The sequence below is a fragment of the Carettochelys insculpta genome, chromosome 11, assembly GCF_033958435.1.
Source record: "Carettochelys insculpta isolate YL-2023 chromosome 11, ASM3395843v1, whole genome shotgun sequence".
NCBI lineage: Eukaryota > Metazoa > Chordata > Testudines > Carettochelyidae > Carettochelys > Carettochelys insculpta.
The window spans coordinates 18430360-18443522 of record NC_134147.1 but is presented as its reverse complement, the minus strand read 5'-3'; the positions used below and the strand labels follow the sequence as shown (position 1 = coordinate 18443522).

The 13163-nt window shown below is 48.9% G+C and overlaps 1 protein-coding gene across 1 annotated transcript in view; it reads right to left on the bottom strand.

Moving 5' to 3' along the window:
* CAPN1 (calpain 1) overlaps positions 1-8457 on the bottom strand; it is a 61267-nt gene extending 52810 nt beyond the window's left edge. Inside the window, exon 1 of the mRNA XM_075004797.1 lies at positions 8203-8457. The gene's annotated coding sequence lies outside the window, so the exon portion shown is untranslated. The remainder of the gene's footprint in view (positions 1-8202) is intronic.
* Positions 8458-13163: the final 4706 nt, after the last annotated feature.

Sequence of the window (13163 nt, the reverse complement as noted above, 5' to 3'; positions counted from 1 at the left end):
TGATTCTGTTGAAGATCTTTCCTGGCACAGAGAGAAGTGTGATTCCTCTATAGTTCTTGCAGCTGTTTAAGCTGTTCTTTGGGATCTTGGGATTGGAAAAGCAAGAACAGGTTTTCTTCTTATGAAAAACATGGATTTCTAAGCTGATCAGAACTCAAACTAAGATCAGGTTATTCAACTCCAATGTCAAATCAGTCCTAATGTACGGAGCAGAAATGTAGAGAACAACAAACAGGGCTGTCAAAAAATCCAGACGTTTATCAATAACTGCCTCCATAAAATCCTCTGGGATCCACTGGCCATACACCGTCAACAACCAAGACCTGCGGCAACTGACTCACCGACTCCCTGCCAAGGAAGAGATCAGGAAGAGAAGATGGTGATGGATTGGATATACCCTTAGAAAGCTAAACACCAACATCATATGGCAAGCCTTAAATTGGAACCCACAAGAAAAACGGAAAAGAGGGCACCCAATAAACACATGGCAGAGAGCTAAAGGCAGACACTAAAAAGACAGGATACACCTGGTCAGAACTGGGAAAGATTGCCTAGGACAGGGGACACTGGTGACTGGTTGTCAATGCCCTATGCTTCAAGACAGAGGAGTGGAAGAGGCTTACTACTACAACTACTCTTAACTTCTGCAGGCTCAGGTCAGATGTAGTCACACTTGAGTATGATTGGAAGTGACTCCAAAAATCAGAGGACTGATGTCCCCATCAGTGCCTTGGAAACCACTCACATTCAGCTGACAGTAAAAAGGAAGGGTGCTTGACATATTTTACAGAGCAAGTTAATGTTGAGTTCTACTGTTTTACTTTTATTACATTAGTGCCCAATGCCCCAGCCAAGACTAGGGCCTCACTGTGCCATGGCTTCATATAAACACATAGCAACAGAGAGTCTCTGCTTCTTATAGACTTAGCAGAAGATAGAAAGTTAGACAATACATGCGTTAAATTCTTCTCAGGTCTCCTCACCGCTAGCTCAGTGCCTTAGCCAGATGCTTGTGCTGCCTCTCATGTCTTGTTATTCACCCTCCCATTCTCCTCACTCAGCAGAACATATTCCCCTCCCAATCTCATTGTCCAGGCATCTCAGCTAACAGGCTTCCCCAGCACTGGCCTAATATGCCTTCTTTGATCCTCCTAACTGAATGTGCCAGTTGGTGGAGTGCTAGATAACCGAGTGTTTACTGTACAGTCTTTGTTCCAGGTGGTTTCTCTCACCCAAAGTCTCTTTTCCAGCTTTTAAAGGCTACTTGTCTGATATTTTGGTTCAAACGCCAGCACATGTTGCCTAATTTCAATTAAGGCAGGCAGAGAAATCAGGAAGGACAGCTAGAAAACAGGAAGTGCCCCTGAACACCAGAAAAACCAGAGGTGACCAAGCATTGTAGGTTCAGGATGTGCTTGTGATACATCTTCCCCACCCCCAATAGACACCTTACAGACAACACGCCACCTTTATCTAATAATTGATCAGGCACTCATCCCACTCCCTGAGATTCCATCCAGGAGCAAAAATTGGTAGAAGCAGCCATTGTGATCATCTAGTCCAGGGACTGAGAACCTACAACCCACAGGCCGGATCCAGCCCATAGAGCTTCCCCCACCCCCAAAGAGAAGCAAGCCAGCTCTGGCGCTCCAGCCACACCATGGCCAGAGCAGCAGCACAGTCTCCCTGTTGTAGTGAGGGGGAAACCCCGAGCCATGTAGGATCTATCAAGGCACGTGCTCCCTGAAGGCACTGCCTCCATTACTCCCCTGAGCCAAGAATCACATCCAATGGGAGCAGTGGGGGGCCGTGCCTGCAGGGTGGACTTCCTTGCAGCACACAGAGCTATGCAAAAACATCTGCACCTGCCCCCACCGGAGCTGTGCCAGGTAGATGTCCCCATCTCCTGCCTCCTCCGCCCAGATCCCGCACCCACACCCCACTCCTGCACCCAGCAGGATCCAACAACCGTTGCAGGCCCCAGGGCAAGGTAGGAGGTGGGCCCAGCTCTGTGTCCTGGAAAGAGTGGAGCCAAGGGTGGAAGAGGGCTGAGGACCAGGGCGACCAGCTCTCTCTATTCCAAATTTGGGACAGGGAGATATGTGGGGAGGGGCACCTCCTCCAAGCCCCAGAGAGCAGGGAAGGAGGCAGCAACTGCAGCTGACCCCAAGAGCCCAGGGGAAGTGACATCCCCCTGGCACTCCCCAAGCCCTGGGGAAGCGGCAGCTGCCCACACTTCCCTGAGGCTCAGGGAAGTGACTCCCGCCAGCAGCTGCACCTGCACAGCTGCTAGCAGAAATGGGGCAGGGGGAACAGACCAAATATGGGACAATGAGGCCATTTTAAAGAATAAGTTGGGACAGCTTCTGGGCATCCTACCTTCGGGACCATCCCGCCCAATACGGGACGGAAGGTCACCCTACTAGCGTAGTCAGCCCTTAGCACTGTCCCGCCCTCCAGCCATGCAGCACAGCACTGCTACAGCACTACAGAGGGGTCTGGAGCTCTGGCTCCGCTGAAATGTCAGGCCCCTGGGCAACAGCCCCCTTTGCCCCTGCCTGCACCCACCCTCCTGCCCAGAGCTTTGGGCACCAGGTCAGCCCAGTGAGAGTTTTGTTGTTGCTGTTTGGTAGGAAACTTCTTCTTTTTTCCTTTTTTGTTTGCTTCTCCCTTTTGTGGGGACAACTGATTTTTCTGTGGGTCAGTGTCCTCAACCCAAAAGAGATCCCCCACCCCGATCTAGTCAAACCACCTGCATAACATAGGTTGGAAATTTCACCCAGAAATCCCTGCATCGAATCCAATACCTCAAACTGAACTGCAGTGTCTCTTGCCAAAAAACTTCCAATCTTGACTCATGGGGTCCACCTCACGGAGAGTCCACCACATCACAGGAATGGTTAGTTATCCTGACTGTTAAAAATGGACACCTTGTTTCCAATATAAACTTTGCTAGCTTCCACTCTCAGCCATGAGATGTTGTAAGGCCTTTGCCTGATGGATTAAAAAGTCTTCAGCTCAACTCAAAGAAAATCAACCATACCAACAAAACTGTCCAGGGGTGGAGGGAAAGCAAGAGCTTTCCTAGAAGAAATAATGATTTAAAAAAAAAAAAAATTGCTGGCCAAAATTGTTCCAACTGTAGAGCTTTCAACACAACCAAAGAAAACTGCTAGATGAAGTGTCTGACTCACAGAAACAGCAAGGATATAAGGAAACAGGCACTCACCTACATTGGCTCAAGAGAGCGGACGCTAAATAAATAAATAAATTCCATTTAGGTTAGACAGTTTATCAGTCAGATCACATTTTTTTTAGTTACCACATCTACTGTTTTATAACACATTTATCTCACCTGGGCATGCCCAAAATTACGACAACTTTCTAGCCCCCTGATTAGTATTACAAAGGTGAATTCTTAACTCAAACCAGAAGACTAAAGAGCTGGGAAGGTGCCAGGATCAAATGACTGAATAGCCCATTTCTCATGTGTAAGAGAAATTTATTAAACAAATTTATTAAACACAAACCCTGAGAGCCTTCGTTTGATTACAGCTGGATCAAACAAATTAGCAGAAGAACTCCTAGAAATATTTACAATATACATGCGTGACGTACTTTCTTCCCATCCCCATGCTTTATGAAATTTCTGTTATGAACACAAATATGCTTAACTGAGATGCGTTGGACAAAATCTCTCTTGTAATGTATAATTTTAATGTTTTAACCTGCTGAATCTGTATATCATATTTTTCTGCATGTATCGTTCTTGTGTATGAAGTTAGACATATGGAGCATATGTCTGTTTATAGTTTTAAATGTGCTAGTAACAGCCATTACTGGTGCTCCCAGAACTTTAGCAACTGGGTGATCAGCTTAACGACTTGTAAACAGCCTTGTTTGTCCTGTATGTCTAAAAGGTGGTGGGTGCTAGAAAGACACATTACCGTACCACCTGGTGCTGAAAGCCATTTTAATCCAGTGATTTTCCGTGTAGAGGTAGAACAAAGGTTTACTGTTCTATGGGGGACTGTATTTTAACCATCAGGAAACTATCAGACTTTCAACAGTTTCCACCCCACCATAAACCTTAGCCTGGACCAGTCCACACAAGAGATCCGCTTCCTGGACACTACTGTGCAGATAAGCAATGGTCACATAAATACCACCCTATACCGAAAACCCACGGACTGCTATGCTTATTTACACGCCTCCAGCTTCCATCCAGGGCACACTACACTATCCATTGTTTACAGCCAGGCACTAAGGTACAACTGTATTTGCTCTGATCCGCCAGTCAGAGACAAACATCTACAAGACCTTTACCAAGCTCTCCTCAAACTACAATACCCACCTAAGGAAGTGAGGAAACAGATTGACAGAGCCAGATGGGTACCCAGAAGCCATGTGCTACAAGACAGGCCTAACAAGGAAAACAAGAGAACACCACTGGCCATCACATACAGCCCGCAGCTAAAGCCTCTCCCATGCATCATCAGGGATCTGCAACCCATGCTGGACAATGATCCTTCACTCTCACAGACCTTGGGAGGCAGGCCTGTCCTCACCTACAGACAGCCTGCCAACCTTAAACAAATTCTCACCAACACCTATAGACCTCAGCACAGTAACTCTAAACCTGGAACCAATCGCTAAAACAAACCTCGCTGCCAACTCTGCTCGCATATCTCCACCAGCAATATTATCACAGGACTTAACATCAACCATACCATCAGGACCTCCTTTACCTGCACGTCTACTAATATAATATATGCCATCATGTGCAACCAATGCCCCACTGCAATTTACATTGGCCCAACTGGACAGTCTCTGCGTAAATGAATAAATGGACATCAGGAATGGCAACATACACAAACCTGTAGCAGAACACTTCAGTCTCCCTGGACACTCAGTAACAGATTTAGTAGTAACAGTCCTACGACAAAAAACGTCAAAAATAAAATGGAGAGAGAAATCTCTGAGCTGCAATTCACTTGCAAATTTGACTCCACCAACCAAGGATTAAACAGAGACTGCGAGTGGCTGGCCCCTTATACAAAAGCAATTCTTCTGCACTGGAAGTTCACACCTCCACACCAGAATCTGACAATGGGCCACATCCCCACTGACTGATCTGCCTTGTTTGTTCTCCCCTCTTGATGTATACTACTGATAACAGGCCATTTCCACCCTGACCGAATAGACCTTGTCATCTCTGGCCCTCCCTTTTACTGGGACCCCACTCATTAAATACTCCTCTGACATCCCCCACTCATGCATCTGATGAAGCGGGTCTTTGCCCATGAAAGCTTATGCTCCAAAATATCTGTTAGTCTATGAGGTGCCACAGGACTTCTTGTTGTTCTACCAGACTTTTGTCTTCAGCCTACATTGTAATCTCCCTGACACCCCAGGAAGAAACAAAGAACTGTGAAAGGATATTGACCCAAATCAGAGGAAGGAACTGCTCTGCTTTGAAGATTTTACCTGAAATGAGAACAGCTCTTTAGGGTAAGAATCTGTATGCCATAAGCCACTGAGAGTAAGCCTATATTAGGGAAATAAGTTGATTACAGATTCACAATTGTAGCTACGACTTTACATAGCTAGAATCAGAATTGACATATTTTTCTAGTGAACTCTGAGCCTCTAGGGTCTTGCACTGACATCCCTAACTCCACACGATAGCATGGAGTACAAGGGTCAACAGCCAAGCCCAGGGACGTCGATTTTGCTGCATCTTCACCAGACGCACAAAATTGAACTCCAGAAGATCGACCACCAGCTTGTAGAGCTTACAGTAAGCATAGACAAGTCCTTAGGGAAGTTAGAACTAGTTCTGCATTTTCCTTTATTTTAAATTTAGTAACTCACTTTGATCTGCCTGTTTTTAACTTCTAACCATTTAAAGCCTACTGTTTTTGCTTCATAAACAAACAAAAAAGAGTTTTTATTATCAAGCTCAGTGTAAGTAATGATTACCAGGGAAGGACCACCACTGTACATATCTCCCTTTCATCGATGAGGGGGCTTGCACAATGAACACTCTGTGCAAAACTTTTACACAGAGAGATGAATTATTCTGGGCGGGGATTGATCCCTTTTGAAAGTTGGTTTCCTGGCTGCTGTGCCCTAGAGCTCCATCCTCCCGGAGTGGAAGTAAATCAGTGTCTGAACTGCTCTGTGGGGAGAAGCAGGGGGCAGTAACCCCAGCTCCATGCCTTGGCTGGGGAGAGCAGAGGATCTGGACCAGCAAGATACGGTGGTGGGGAGCCCCAGAGAGCAATAAGTCAGTGGCATAATCAGCACACCAGGGAACATTCCAAGTGATCTTCTGTGATAGCACCCAGTCACAATATCAGAGCGCCATAGTGCCAGATACTGCCCAGACACACCTCAAGAGGCAGTCCCTTACCAAGAGAATTCACAGTCTAAATAAGCAAAACAGATAAAGGGCAACTCTTTATCACCATTTCACAAGTAAAAAGAAAAGAAGTGATTTGTGCCAAGTAATCTCTGGCTGATCTGGGAACTGAACCCAGATCTCCTGACCCTAAAGGGCAGACATCCTCTTTATGGAAAAAGCAATGTCAGCCGTTTTCATTGGCAACTAGATGGCTTATTAGAAATGCCAACATAGAGAACAGTGCAGAATTCACACTTGGGCCTTGGAAGGAAGAAGCATGTTGAACTGCTCAGCAGCAAATACAGAAATGATGGAGTTGCCATCCCGGCACCGGCAAGTAACAATGACTGGGGAATCTTTAGTCAGGGTCTGTGAGGAGATCTGGAACAAGCACAAAACAAACCCACAAGAGGGAGGAATATAAAATGTCCTGTCTTATAGTGTCACATACTAGTTGAATAACCAGTGATTGAATCAGGACCATAAAAGAAGTGGCTGGTTATTTAAAAGGCTCACAGGGCAAAGGCTGCTTCATTCTTGCTCCTGCCATAATGCTGGAGGGTTTGGCTGTGACCTCACCATAATTCACTGAAAGAGGGATGCAGCAAGATTAGCTGTGCTTGTCTGGCCACCATGCACCTCAGATTACAGCGCTGCTCAAAAATTCTTTCCTTTCACATTTTTTACCTGACACCAGAACATTTCATAGGCCTGGAGCAGATTACTAACTTTGACACACAAGGCTTAGAAGGATGGAATAAACAAAGCCTCCAGCTGGAGAGAAGAGAACGTCTTTGGTGTTTTTCAAAGGAGCCAAGGGGAATTAAATTCCCAAATCCCATTGATTTCAGCACCCAACTCCTTTATGCTCATTTGAGTATCTCAGCCATGGAATCTTTAAGCACTGCTGCCAAACGCCAAGCTGACTCTAAGTCCTGTTGCAGTCTCATGTACTGTCCAAGGTGCAATGACATATAGATGGGACTGGATTTAAAACCAAAATCCCAGAATAAATAAGTGGATGACAGCTCCCTATCACTCCATGGGGCTCAGATTATGAACAGCCTCTGAAGAGCAAGAGGGCCTAGTGATTAGCGGGCAGGCAAGACTGTGCATTGCTGACTCTGTGACTAGCCTTTCGGAAATCACTTATGCCCAGAGCCTCTAATTAAATCAGGGGAAGTAAACCACCTAAATACCTGTAGGGCTGTAGGCATCATCCTATGTCCTTACTTCCACTTGACATGCAAGAAAATCTATGTACTTACTTCACACAGGTGCTGTCAGCACTAACGTGTTAATAGTACCTAGAATGCTATTTGTGAGTACCAATTTCATCCCCTTTCTCACCATTGCCTCGACAGGCCTAGGGGGACTAGTGCAAACCCCACTCCCACAACAAGCAGGGCAAAGACTAGCAGAGAAACGTCAGGCTTCCAGCAAAACCTCTGATCTCTCCCACCAGACCAGGGAAGATTTGACTGTGAATTAAGAGCAGGGCATGGTGCCCAAGTTTTCACAATCAAATCAAAAACTAGGGCGCCCAGGTCCCTGCGCGCCCACCCGCCCTTTATAATTTGGAGGAGGAAATATTAAGCTGGAGAGAAACACAAAACCGACAGCCCCCAGTGCCGGGGAGGCTGCCAAGCAGGCGGAGGTTGTGTAACAGAGCGCCTGGGCCAGAGGGGAAGAGAACTTTTCCACCCCGACGCGATTCAGCTGTCGGCAAAGCCCCTCCGAGCCCCAGCGCGGCGCCTCGGAGGGCAGCCGGCCGCAGCTGGAGAGAAGCCACGTACCTGGCTGGAAGGGCCGGCGAGGTCCTGCTCCCTTCGCCCCCGGCCGAGCAAAGCGCTGGAAACCAGGAAGATCGCAAAACAGGAGTTCCCCCCCTTGCCCGTCCGCGGCGGCTCCTCCCTCGCAGGCTCCTCCTTCGCGGCTCTGGCCGTGCGCGGGGGAGAGACGGGCCCGGAGACCCGCAGGGGACTCGGGGGGTGCGGGCAGCAGGCAGGGGGCAGCCTCAGCCCCCATCGTCCCGGGAGCGCCGCGCGCTGGGCGCTGGCTGGCGGGGGTAGCGGAGAGTTGGTGTTTATAGCCCCGCTGGTGCCGCGCTCGCCCGCCCCGCCCCGTCTTCCCCGCATTGCAACAGCCTCCCCGCTGCCGCAGTGAGACCTCTGGTGCGGAGGGGCGCGGTACCCCCCGACAGGCAGAGGCGAACCCGCCACTTCCATAAGGACTAACCCGGCAGCGCTCCGGCCTCGGACGGAGCCAGCGGCGCAAGGGAAGCTGGACCCAGCTGCTTTTCAGCCCCCTCGCCCGAGCTGCCCGTTCCCCTGGAGCTCTGAGCCCCGTCCCTCTCGGTACCGGTACCTACGGCTGGAAGGGACCTCGGGAGGTCATGGAGTCCAGCCCCCTGCCCAGAGCAGGATCAGCCCCAAGGAAATCATCGCAGCCAGGACCATGTCAAGGCGGGACTTAAAAACCTCTAGGGATGGAGATTCCACCACCTGTCCAGGCAACACATCCCAGAGCTTCGCCACCCGCCTGGTGAAATAGTTCTTCCAAATATCCAGCCTACTCCTCCTGTAACGTCAGACCATTGCTCCTTGTTCCACAAAGAACAGTCTCCCTCCAACCTCTTTAGAGCCCCCCCCCCCCGTCACAAAGCTGAAGGCTGCGATCAAATCACCCCTCACTCTTCTCTTCTGCAACCTAAATAAACCCAGGTCCCTCAGCCTCTCCTCATAGGTCATGTGCTCCAGCCCCTTCATCATCTTTGCTGCCCTCTGCTGAACCCACCCCAATGCTCCCACATACTTTCTACACTGGGGGTCCCAGAACTGGATGCAATACTCCAGCTGAGGGAATAAGAACTTTGCTAGGTCTGCTGGAACTACCCACAAGCTACACTGCAGCATCCACTTCTCTGCTCCCAGCCCACATTGTGTCCCACTCCCCGAGCCACCCAAGCTGCCTCTTCAGCCCTTCTTTGCATTATTTGGCTCAGGGCTGCAGAGAAAAGTGAGTGGGGAATTACCTGTGCATAACATGCCTGGCTTCCCAGATGCAGAGGTCCTTAATTTTCCACCCATATAAAATTATTTCCAGTTCTCTCGGGGGATGCACCATTCAAAGCCTGCTATCAGTTGTGCTCAGGGCTGAGAACCAGGAGAAGGACTCTGTGATCCTAATCTCCATAAATTCTCCTTCCCTCCTTTCTGGTCAGCTCCACCATGGTCAGTCCCAAATCTGGATGAGAAAGGAGGAGGGTTGGGCATTCGGCCATCACGCCTTCCCAGTAAAACACTCCCTGCTACAGAAACATCTACCGTTCAACAGGTTCCTATCCTGTGAGGAAAAAGGGCCCTTGTCTCGAGGGAGTATGACATGCTGTGATGACAGCTGAAAGGAAACTACAATGCCGACCACGCTTTCATCAACCAGGAAAACCCTGATCATCAGAACATAGAACATCAGAACAAAGTACAGTGCAACTGGCTGCAGAAATGGGATGCTATAAGCTAGCAGTGCTTGGGCTCAGTGAGACCAGATGGTTACAGTACATCTATCAATAACTGCCTCCATAAAATCCTTCGGCTCCCCTGGTCATACACCATCAACAACCAAGGCCTGTGGCAACTGACTCACCAACTTCCTACCAAAGAAGGAATCAGGAAGAGAAGATAGTGATGGATGAGACATACCCTCAGAAAACCAACCACCACCACCACCATAAAGCAAGCCTTAAGTTGGGATCCACAAGGAAAAAGGAAAGGAGGGTGCCCAAGGGGCTGCAGGACTCCATGCCCCAGCTGGTTTCACAGGCCTCCACACAGCTCTGGGGCTGCTAGCAGCGTTCTGTGCCACAGCCAGGCTCCCCACTGTCTCCCTGCTCTGGGACTCCTGACTGCACCTGGGCTCTCCCACCCCAGCCAGGCTCCCGGTAGCAGGGCTGTCTGACCTGGGGATGTTCCTGGGGCTCCCTGCTACCAGCAGGTTCTGCTGCACCATACACAACTGGAGCTGTCAAGTTCAGGCGCTCCCTGGTCTGGTGACATCTATCGTCCCATTGGATGATTGATGTTACTGGACAAGAGAGTGTGGGATGAGAGAGTTTCATCTTGTTCTTCAACAGTGGACACTTCCCCACTGTCTGCTTACTTAATTCAGCTGGCTAACAGTAAGCAAGTAAGAGATGGGTGGGGGCAAAAAGGGACCCTAGCAGGGTAGGGGGGGGTGGGGGGGGGCTGTCCCAAGAGGGATTCTGGGAGGGCCAGCTCAGCAACTGCACCTGGGCTGTGGGCCTGTGTCCCCGCCACTGAATCTGAGAGGTGGGTTTGTCTCACATGCACTGCCCCTGCCTCCCCCACAGACAGGTTGCCGTGTCTCACATCTGCACCCACTCATCTCCCGCACAGACAGGTGGGATTACAGATGTTTCTTGTTCCCCATATCCCCCACAGATGGAGGGCATCCTGGACAGGCTAGGATGTGTCATCTCCCCCTGCTGGACAAGGGATGTTGCTGGACCAAAGAATCTGGACTAAGAGAGACTCAACCTGTGTTAGAGTCCTAGACATTTTTACATATTTAAAACACCCAGCCACCCAGAGATTTAAAAAGACAGAAATGGTAAAGCTCTGCATCTATTTATTAATGAAGCTGTTGTAAGTAGGACTATTTGTGAAAGTATCACAGTTACATAGAGATCAAAAGGCCACATTTCCACACTGCCTTGGAAAGGTTGTTGACCCCAGGATTAGAGCCTCAGTTTTGGGTTTTACCCAGCAGAGGGCACCATCCAACATCACATCTCAGCCCTACCATGCAGGAATAGCATCCCCATGTGCTGTAGCAGGTTGGTGCTGGATATTCAAGTCAACTCCGATAAAGCTTTCAGAGGTAGGGAAGATGAAGTGTCCAGAGAGGTAGCTTAGTACCATTATTCTGTGTGCTGCACTTTCAGAGATCATTAAATGTTTGTGTAGTATTACTGTCTACCATTAAACTTCATCTTTCATTCTGTGCAAACAGCCTCTCTCAATAGTAGTAGATGGTGTGACTCTGTCCTGGATGAGTTATTTTTCACTAGTTATGCTTCAGATGAAGAGGAGAAAAATTAGACAAGACAGGTGATCCATTGTGATGGAGAAGGGCATATCCATAAAGCACAGAAAGAGCTCTATATTTTTTCTGTCTCTTTGGTAGGATACAGTGGATAAAAATTGATGGTAAGAATGGTTGTTTTAGAAAAAAAATCTCACTTGCATGTGGCCCCCGACTGATTTCTCTGTGGGTCAGTGGCCTCTGACCCAATAAAGGTTTCCCCACCCCAACTTTATTCTAAGCCCACTACTTCTTGTCCTACTTTTAGTGGACATGGAGAAAGATTTATTATAGTCCTCTTTATAACAGCTCTTAGCATATCTGGAGGCTTATCTTCTTTTCACATTTAAAAAAGACTTGTTTGGGAGGGGGCAGGGTTAATAATTTCCTTATAGGAAAGATTTTTATAATTTTGTTGTTCCCATCTTTCCTAAAGTGTGGCACCCAGATTTGGGCACCATTATCAAGCCAAGTACTGTGCTAACGAGGACAGTTACCTTCTGTCTTGCCTACACCACTCAATATACCCCCAGGAAAAAAAAAAAAAAAAGTATCTTTTTATAACTACACAAGATCATTGACTCAGTTTGCGATCACTATAAACCCCAACTCTTCAATACAGGTTGGACCTCTCTGCTCTGGCACCCTCAGGACCTTGCTAGATCTGGGGAAGTCAGTTCTGGCCCCGCCCCCCCAGCTCTAGCCCATGGGGTGGCTAGCCTGCCGTCACCCACCACACTCAGATCGCAAGCCCCAGCCTGGCTAGTCTACTGGATCTAACAGGGATCCTGGCCCCAGGCTCTCCTTCCATCAGAGACAAAGCTACTGGGCCTCTCGGATCCAGGACCATGCATGGTTCTGCTGGACCACAGCTGTTGCTGCGCCAGTGAGACCTAGTTTTTAGAGGTTCAAGCTGTAGTACTACCACCTCTTGGCCACTATTTCCCCATTTTGTACTATGCAGTTGATTTCTTTTCCTTGCTAGGTGTAGTACTTTAAAGTCAGGAAAGATAGTGTAGTTTTGTGTTCAGAGCCAATTCTCTAATCTGTCAAAGTCTTTTGACTTTTAATCCTGTACTCCAAAATGTTTGCAACCCTTCCCAGCTCAGCTTTTGTGCTTACAAAAATCTGCAGCTCTCTCCCATCCATTATTCAAGTCTGTGGATGCAGAACAGGCAGAAGCAACCGATGGGGAGAGCAGAAGAGGACTTGGAGGCCACTGAAGAAGGGCTGGGACAACCCTTGCTCAGCTCAGACCCACCTCCTCTGCCAATCAAGGCCAGGGGAAGGGGACTAGCATGCTTGGAGGGTGGGGACAAGCAGGAGTCCATGTGACCCCTGCTCCCAAGCAGCAGCACAGCAAGGCAGCCCCAGCTTGTGCCATTCTGCCACCTGCTTGGGGATGTGGGGTGGTCCTGCCCTTCCCATGGAGCCGGAGAGCACTGCAGCCCGAGAGGAGCTTGAGCTAGGGCTGCCCTGCTGGGCTTCCTCCACCGCTGCTGGTAACTGAAGGGGCAGAAGGGAGGATTCCTGCTGCTAGTCTCACCACCTGCATTGACTGCCTCCTCCCATCTTGCAGGGGGGTTGCACATGCCCCTACAGATGCTGCTCCCAAGAACAGGGCCGACCCCTGTTGGGCCTCACTAGAATTAGC